The following is a 9,733-nucleotide window of genomic DNA, read 5'->3' on the forward strand; positions in this document are numbered from 1 at the left end:
AGGACACATTTCACTGGCTTTCCTTCCTTAGAACAAAGATATTTTTATTATCATCAGCAGTCACCACAAGTGCTGAATGCAGGCACTGCACAAACATGCAGACAGAGAGATAAAATATTTTTATTTTGGGGTTATTCTGTTCAGGCAGTGAGTCAGGACAGCTGACGGGGTGCATGGGCACCACCCTGCTCTCTGTCAGTCAACAAAGAATCTCCCTGATGACCCAAAGTTGTGTTTGAGGGTGTTTGCTTGTATTACTCATGTTATATTTAGTTTCAATCACACAGAACTCTGTTAGGAAATTATGAAATTTGTCTCACCAGCTTCTAGGATTTAGTTTAATCACAGGTTGATATGACAATTTACAAGTTGTCATATCAGCCTTTGGAGGTTGAATTGTTAAAATAATTGAGCAAATCTTGTTAGAATAGTTATTTTTAAATGATTATCAGTGGTTCCAGCTGTAGCTTGGAGAGAACAAGGCGGAGGAATGGAAACATAATAGATAAAAGTTGATGCCTCTATGTACACATATGTGTGCGGTCAAAAATGTGTTTTGCTAACACATTTGTACTCTAAACCTGCCATGTATTGACACATGGTCTTCGGGATCAGCTTTGTAACACTCTGCAAACTGCGCTACAAGTGATCTTGCATATTTGTGACATTCAAGCAGTAGCAGTGTCCCCAAATGAACTGTTGCAATGACATGGTATACTTTAGTCATCAAATGTTAAAACACTACAAATCAAAAAGTTAGTTACTGGAGGTATCATTTAGATTGAAAACCTTTCCAAACATTAGTATGTGATGAGCTTAGAGTGAAAACGTTTTTCCTTATCTGGTTTCCTGATTGTTTTTATCTGAGCAATGGTAATTATTGCCATTACAGATATCAAAATCTGTCACTGTATCTCAGTGTAAATATCTTACATTACTGTAATCTAAGACATCCCATAACATAATCAGTTTGATAAGTTATTATAATTTTTTTTTAAATCAGATCTAAAGGACATGAAGTCTGCATTATAATTTTTTTAAATAAATGTTTTTCCAAAAAAAAAAAAAAAACTGAAACATGAATACCACAGGGAACCATTTTAGGTTCCATGCTTTTAATGCATGGGACCTAAACCATCTTTCAAATGTTTGCCCTAATATTTGTCTTCAGAAGGTCAGTATGTTGGTGACACCATAGCCCATGTTTCTAGTAAAACCTGTAATTGCTGAAAATATAAACTCAGGTTTAGAGAAACTGTGTTATTGAATTAATTGCATGTCGCTACAGTGAAGAAATTCTACAAAAAAGAGTGGGCCAAGATGTATCCACAGTGATGTAAATGACACATCCCCATTTATCACTAACACTTGATAACAGTTGATGTTGCCAACAGTGGCACACCAAATGTTTAGGTTTAGGGGGGGTTATTACGTATTATATAGAGGCAGGTTGCTTTGGGTAGATTTTTTCCTTTAATAAGTATGCATTTTGTCCCTATCAAATATATATGAACAAAGCCAGTTAGTAGCCTCAGGATTCCTATTACTTAGTTCACTCAAGTGGTTGGACACAAAATGAGCACAAAAAAAAAAACTGTCAAGACCTGTTTTTGTTTGCACCATTAAAATATCTCTATACACTCTGATCGATGGGAGAGACATCAACATTTATTAATGCACGCACCTGTACACAATGTGCTCCTTGTGATGGTGTGGTAGCTATTTGCATAGCACAATATTTAATTCCTATGAGTGGGTGGTACTTTGCATTTTCATTGCTTGCAAACATAACTCATCATTCCAGTTACTGTGTCACAGAGTGACATTTTTGGACTCTGTTTGTGGCTTTGTGTTTGTTTACCTTTTGCTTAGATGTTTCTATTTCGGTTTTTGTATCATGTTTTCTTTTCTCCCTCTTCTGCCTCCTAGTGTTTTCTTCTTAAGTTCTTTTATGGTTGTTTTCTTATTACTTGGTATGGTTTATTATTATTATTATTATTATTATTATTATAGTTCTTGGTCTTCCCTGGATTCTCTAGTTTTATTTCTCTTTAGTATCTTTGTGTTTAATTGTGTTTTATTATTTGTTCCTTTGCACTCTTCTTGTTTACTAGTTTATTTTCTGTTTCCTTTCCAGTCTATTCAGTCACTGTGGTTAGGTTTGTTTACTTTTGTATTCAGGTTTTCTTTATGGGTTCTTTGTTTGTTCTTAGGTTGGTATTGTTGTTCCAATGTTCCCTCTAGTTGCTCCGTTTACTTTAGGTCATGATTATTCTAGTTTTCTTATTCCCCATTTGATAATTTATCTTTGTCTATAGGTTTGCTTGGTCTGTGTTTCTGTTTATTGTTTATTAGTTACTTTGCCCATGCTCAGTCTTTGTATTTGTTTTCACCTGTTCCTTCTGTTTCCCTGCCTCCTTGTCACACCTGTTCCCTGTTTTCTCTGATTACCTGCCCTTTGTTATCCCTCTGTATATTAGTTGGTTTTGTGTCATTGTTTGTTGCTGGTTCCTTGTGTTCGTCACACCTCGTTCTCGTCCATGATTATGATTGTTTGTTGCCACACCTTGCCTTGGGAAACCTGCAGGGATTTTGCTACGTTTTTGACCTTGTAAATAAATCTTTGAATTTCAAATAAATAACCCTAAACCTAACCCTGCCGAGCTCTTGTCTGCACTTTGGTCCGATCCAAAACCACATCGTGACATACTGAAGATGTGCGAAAAACCTGACAACAACAAACAACTGCCATTTTTCTTACAAATTGTCAGGGGCTCATGGCGAAAATTAAAGTGTGTATCAAACACAGTGCCTTGAATTTTTTTCCCTGCAATGGACTGGCGACCTGTCCAGGGTGTACCCCGCCTCTCACCCATAGACTGTTGGAGATAGGCACCAGGTTCCCCAAAACCCACTATGGAAGAAGCGGTATATAAAATGACTGAGTGAATTTTTTTCCATTTTATGGGAGAAAAACGATATGCGGTATTTAATTTTTTTTTTTTACAAATACAAATCTGAAGAGTGTAGCAGTACTCAAGTAGCGATACAGCTCAAGTGGAAGAAAGTGTTGGCTGCTCAGCTTTTGGGATCATTTATCTAGCCTACATGGAAGAGTGGTGAGAAGAATTTGAAAGAAAGTAATGAGAAGCCACATGTGCAGTGTGCAACAGGAAAAGTAGGTAACACAGCAAATGTGTTAGAAGGTGGTCTTGTCAGAAGAGACCAAAATTCAACTTTCTGGCCTACCCACAAAACGCTATGGGCCTGATTTACAAAGATCCCAATTAAGTGGTGCTAAATTGCACGTGCAAAAAGAAATACTGAGAATTTTACGTGTGCTACTGGCTGCCCTCATGGACACTGGAATTAGAATGCTGCAACTCCAAAATGGCATTGCTGGATAGATGATATCTCTATTATTCTCACGTGGTAACTAAGCACATTTGCATTTCCTTCTCCCTGTATTTTGCACATCCTGATGATCAGCATTTGTTCAGCATATTTATGAATGCTCTTCAAATGGATTACACCTGCTATTTTGCTCATTTGATAGATGCAATCCTTGTTGCACCTGGTTAGTAGATTAGCTTTGCACTTGCTATCAAGTTTGCACATGTTTTAATATATGCAAATCTTTAGTAAATCAGCCTATATGTGTTGCAAACCTCATACTGAACATCTGTCACACACTTGAACAATTCCAATGGTTAAACATGGTAGTAGCTGCATCATGCTATGAAGTTGCTTTTCCTCAGGACTGACGAGGAAGCTGGTCAGAGTTGATGGAAACATAATCGGAGCTGAATACAGGACTATACTGGAGGAATACCAGTACTGGAAGAAAACCAGTATGAGGTTTTAAAAGGCTTAAGACTGAGGTGTAGGTTCATCTTTCATCAGAACAACAGCCCTGAACATTCAGCGAGATATAATGAAAGTCCAATCAAAGTCCAGACCCAAATCCAATTGACAATCTGAGGCGCAACAAGTGCTTTTCACATATGCTCTCAGTCCTATGTAACCTAGCTTTAACTAATTTGCAAGGAAGACTGGGCAAAGATTTCAGGAAGACACACCCCAAAAGGCTTGTAGCTATAACTCCAACTGCAGTTGGTTCTACAAAGTACTGACTCAGGTGTCAGGATATGAGTAAAGCCATACTTTTCAGATGTATCCTTGAAAAGAATTTTAAAAACCATGCAACATTATACTTTCTACTATTGTAAGGCACAGTATAGTTGTATTTAGAGATTTGGAACAGATGACCTACAATGACTGCAGCTGATAATTTCTTGAGAAACAAGAGCATGGGAGGTGTAAAGCTAGTAAGGAGTATAGAGGGAGTAAACATCCTGAGAATGAATCATAACCAAAAAGAAAGAACTTTGATTTCTGAAAACTGAATCTCTCAACCTCGTTAAGCTATAATATGTAGTGGATTATAAGTTTTGTACCTTACTGTACATTTTCAACAATTTAAAGTAGTTACACTGAATAGACATTTTATTTGACGTCAAGAGCTCAGTTTTATCACAGGGCTTTTTAAACTACTGTCCAAGACACACCCTTCTGCTTCTACACAGGGATACTTCCTTTTTTCTCTTTATTTAGAAGAAAGTCTTTAAAACACACATTCATATACCCAAAGAGCTCCCTCTGCTGACATGCGTATTCTTACAGAAAGTGGATGGTGTTGAAGCTCGTTTTGTCTGTGGCATTGTTCGATGTGGAATAGCTGAACGTTTTTGCTGAATAACTCGGAGCCCAGACTCTAACCCGTGCTGGTCATTGAGTATGTGTGTGTGTGTGTGTTGGTGCTCAGACAGTGCTTGCATGCAGCTCTCGCTGAATAGGCAGAATGTGAACGACTTCATGAATCAACTGAACTTGTTTTTCTAATCACCGCATAATGCAGGGCCTTTACTTAATACTGTCCAGCTGCAGTCATATTCAATAAATTAGAATATGAATTTCGATGAGGCTCACTTGCTAGATTAAAAGTATCTTTTGACATTAGCAACATTTAAGCAGGAAGTAAACATTCTTTCTCATTAAACCTACATTTCTGTTTTTAAAATGTTTTTTTATTGATCTGATGTAATATTCTAATCTTAAATGTTCATCTTGTATGAGCTGTAAGAAAATCCCCATAATTAGCAGAAATAAAAGCTGGAAAACATCAGTTGGTGTGTAATTAATCTATATAATGTGTTTCACTTAGTGAACTGAGTTACTGAAAACAATTTACTTTACAGTGATATTCAAATGTATTAAAAATGACTGTACAATACAATACAATACAGTGCAAATGTTTTACACCACCACACAATATTTGTGTAATCTAAGAAACTGGTATTGCTGACTTCAATGACTGCATTTGGACTTTAGCTCATTTTTATACAGATTTTCAGTCCGGGCACTTGTACCTGACCAGGACGTCATATTCTGCATTGTGTGCTTAAAAAGGAAGGATGTTTTATGTCTGTACATGCTCTGGCACCCGGCCCTGGCCCGGGAGCCTTCAGTGCATCAGTGGGCTTAAGGGCCTCCTAAACCGGCGGGTAGGTACCATCTCATTGCAGGTGCTCTCTCCTCCAAGGAGTGCATTCTGCTGACAGGGCGGAGGGTCCGTGGGAAGGGGTGGGGCGAAGTCAACCTGGGTGTCTAATGTCTTATGTGTTCTGGGAGTTGTTTGAATGTTGGAGTGGGTGTGAAATTTCTTCTTCTGGGGTGGAGGTGGATGGTTGGCCTAGGGTGGGGATAGGCATCGTTTGGATCTGGGTGGTTCCAGTTTGGATTCTGGGTCCTTCTCTTGGTTCTGGTTCCTGACGTCAGTGCCAATTCTGTCTGGGGGGCGGGCCGGGGTTGATCTCGGGGTGGACTAGTCTCGGCTTCTCGATGGGTCTGGTTTTGGCTCTGTGGGCTCTCTGCCTTTTGTGAGCTTTGGTGTGGGTTTTCTCATAGGGCAACTACTGGCTAGGGTATGGGTGTTCAGCAAGTTCTTGGGTCTGGATGCTGTGGGTCTTCTTTTCACGGGGGTACACTTTCGTGGGGGGGTATTTTTGGAAAGTTGGTGAGGGTGCGTTTGCACTGTGTGGGCTTTGTGCATGGCTTTGCTTTGAGTGCGCTGTATGGCGTGCGTGGCAGCTCTGGCCGGCAAGTGTGTGGGTTGTGAGATGGGCGTTGCATCAGGCTTCTCGGTCTTATACTGGGGTGAGCTTTGCTTGTCTGCTGGGTGGCTCCTGGTGGGTGGTGTGTGTGCTTGGTGCTGGTGGTCTTCACCGTGCCCCTACCGACATATGGAAAGACATGTGGTGTTGGCTCAGGGGGAACTGTGGTATGACTTGTCTTGGCTCTATTGTTTTTGCTTGGCAGGCCTGGATGTTGGAGGTTCTGCGTCTTAGGGGGTGGGTGGGGGTGCAGCCTCTTTGCTGTGCATGCCGTAGCCTTTCTGTGGCAGCCTTTGGCTTGCTGGGCCGCCATCTTTCCTTTGAGCACAGTGGTGGGCGGGGTGGTGCGTCGCGGGGTCTGCCTGACTGCCTGGGTCATGGTTCTCAGTTGGTTCTCAGTGCCCGGACTCCACTTTGATGGAGGGCCTGCTTGGTGCAGCGGGGTATGCTGTGAGGGAGTGTGGGTGATTGGCATGCTGGGGCACCTCTGGGGTTTGGTTGTAGGGTTGCAGGGTGCCTGGTCCTTGGCATGCTGTAGTGGCTTCCCTTGGATGCTTCCTTCTTTGGCTCTAGCCCCTGGCCAGGCGACGGGCTGCGGTTGGCGGTCGAGTGGGTGGGGAGGTGGAGCATGTCTTCTGCCTGCACTGGGGCAGCTGGCAGGTAGTGCTTGGCCTGGAGCTGGTTAATGTTTTTCTCAGGGCTGTCATTGCAATGGCAGTGATGTGGTGTTTTGTGTAGTTGCGGGGTGCGTGGTGGGGACGCTGGCCCAGGTGCTTGCTGCTGGCCAGGGACCTCTTGCCAGGTTTGTCCCATCTTGGTGTCAGGTTGGGGGTTCCATTGTGGGCACAGTGCATGGTAGTGTCTGCCCTGTTGCGCCTGTGGACGGTGGCTGGGGTGGTATTGCATGTGGCCGTTGCCTTGCCATTGCGGTGCACTGTGTGGTGAGGGGCAGGATGTGGCGGGGGTGCTTGGAGCGGGGCTGTGTGTGGACTTTACGCTGTGCGGATGTGTCTTCATCAGCTTTTCGGGGATGGAGCTCACCTGTGGGGTTGTGCCCTTGTGGGGAGGGAATTCATGCCATTTGGGTTCATTTTGGGGTTCATGGGGGTTGGGACTGTTTCATCCTGTGATGGCTCTGGTTGGTGGGCACGTTTGGTCCAGGTAGACCCCTCTTTTGTACATGGCCCCCTCTCCGGATGGGGATGGGGCTTGTTGGGAATTGGGGTCGGGGCAGGGGGTCGGGGTCCAGGCCAGGGTCGCTGGGGTTCAGGTGGTGTCTCCTGCCCGGACGGCAGGGGGCCACCTCCTGGGTCCGGGGCCCAATTGCCCCTATGGGGTATTGGCACCTGGACCTGGGAGTATAGAGTATGTATGGGGAGTGTGGGTGAGTGTACTACATCCATTGTTGTTTGTCTTTACGTTGGGTGCATAGTTGTGAGTGTTTTTATGTGTACGCATAAGGGTGGGAATGTGTGGCTGTGACTGTATGTGCCTGTTTTTTGTGTCAGGTAGATCTTGGGCTGCTCCCTCTCCTGGATCAGTTTAGGCCCCCCATCAAATGTGAGGCCTATTTGCTCCCTGCCACACTACCTGTCGGTGGCTGGTGTCTCTGCCCGCTTGTGTATTTGTGGTTCACGGTGTCCGGGACTGGGTGCTTCGGTGTGTGGTGGCTCACTCCCGGTGGCTACTTGCCGGGGCCTGGGCCCTTGGGCTCTGTCGGGCCTGTGCTTGGGGAGTTATATGTCCCGGGGTCTCGAGCTTCTGGATCCATGGCTGGATCTGCTCTGGCGTAGATGGCTGCAGGCGGGGCCTGTGGGCTCGTTGCTGCAGCTTCCCAGGGCCTCATGCATTGTGGCTGCTAGGAGGTTCCCCTGGGACTCTCGCCTGCTCTTCTCTGGGGGGGTAGTGGTAGTCCTGGCAATGGTTCTCCTGGGGTTCCTGTGGTCTGGGAGGCCTTTGGATCTCTATGGCCCGGATCTCCTCTTGTCTGTCTTGGTCCAGGGGAGCAGGTCTGTGGCCCCTCACACTCGCTATGGCATGTTTTTATGGAGAAACCTTGTATACACAAACACGCTCACATTCAGACCCACAGGTGTTTAGATTCAGTTGTTAACAGATACACAAATGTTCTGTAGTTACCACTAAATGCATCTTGCATTCAGTTTTTGGTAAAAAAGCTGTTTCATATATGTTTCTGCAGATGTAGAAGCAAGCAGGGTGTTATCTTGTATTCTCTTCATCCTTCTTTCTCCCCTCCATTCTTTTCTCCTTCTCTCCCGTTTTCCTTTTTGCCCCACTCTCTTTTATGATTCTTATTTTTTCCTTTTTGTTTCGGTCTCTGTAACAATTGAATTAATCCCTAGCAGTTTCTAATAACGTTTCTTTAATAAATATCAAGCAGAGCATTAAATGGTTAGCTGTAATGCTCCACTTGTGAAAGTAAATATGTTGGGCTTCTTCTTGGCACTCAGAACACAATTCTGAGCGCTACTCTGCTGGACAGGACACGGTTGAAAAAAAAAGGGAGGATGTGCAAGTCTTCAGGCCAAAAGAAAAAATGTTGGGACTAAAAAGAACCATCTACAAAAGATTGACAGCATGTTGACTGTTGCTGCAAGGAACTATTTCATCATCTGAATAGCTTCCATGAAATCCCAAACTCGTCTAGTTTCTCAAAACGGAGTCAAGGGCTACAATAAAACCCCAAACTGATTAGGTTATATGACGAAATGGTGGGTGATACAACACCACATGGGTGAAGCTTGTCATTGGTTTGTATGAATACATCTGGGTGGGTGGGTCAGCACAAAGAAAACAATTAATTACACGGCTTGCGCAGAGCAAATAGTAGGGTGGGGGAGGGTAAAACATATGCAAACTCACAAACGTACATGCATACAAGGGGATAGAGATGTGCATGTGCCCTCATGAAATCTCCCAGCTTTATTTTATGACAAACTTAAGATTTTCACAGAGGAGTGTACTGAAGAACACACAATAGAACACAACAAATAAGTGCCTGATCTATAAGTTTTTATATGTTGAAATTAAGACTTTGGTTACCGAAAGATATATCACCAAAAAGCTTTTCAGTGTTTTTCCTTTTTTTGAATTAAGGCCATGTTGTCAAACGAACTGCCTTGTCCCTGTTTAGAGACTAAAATAAAAAATGTATTTATAATCTTTCTGCACTTTTTTTAATCACTGGATCTCGACAAGCTCAGTCTGCTTATGCTGACAATTATTGATTAGTTTTAATTATTATGATTGTGGGGAAGGAAGAACATGTCACAAAGAGAAGCTTTTTCGTAAAACCAAAAATGATTGCATGATTTTTTTTTATCCTCACCCAACTAATCCTCTATGGACGTCTAATCTCAATAAGAAATGTGCAGAGATACAACAATCCTTGTCTTTACTCTGTGTCTCTTGTTTCATACAGAACAGCTAACAGACTGAACAATACCACCTCTTAGTGGACAGTCAGTCAGTCAGTCATTTTCTACCTCCTCTTAGTGGACACTAAAGGTTAATTAAGGTTTATAGTATTCAACAGGTTT

Source organism: Girardinichthys multiradiatus, chromosome X (assembly GCF_021462225.1).
Source record: "Girardinichthys multiradiatus isolate DD_20200921_A chromosome X, DD_fGirMul_XY1, whole genome shotgun sequence".
Classification (NCBI taxonomy): domain Eukaryota; kingdom Metazoa; phylum Chordata; class Actinopteri; order Cyprinodontiformes; family Goodeidae; genus Girardinichthys; species Girardinichthys multiradiatus.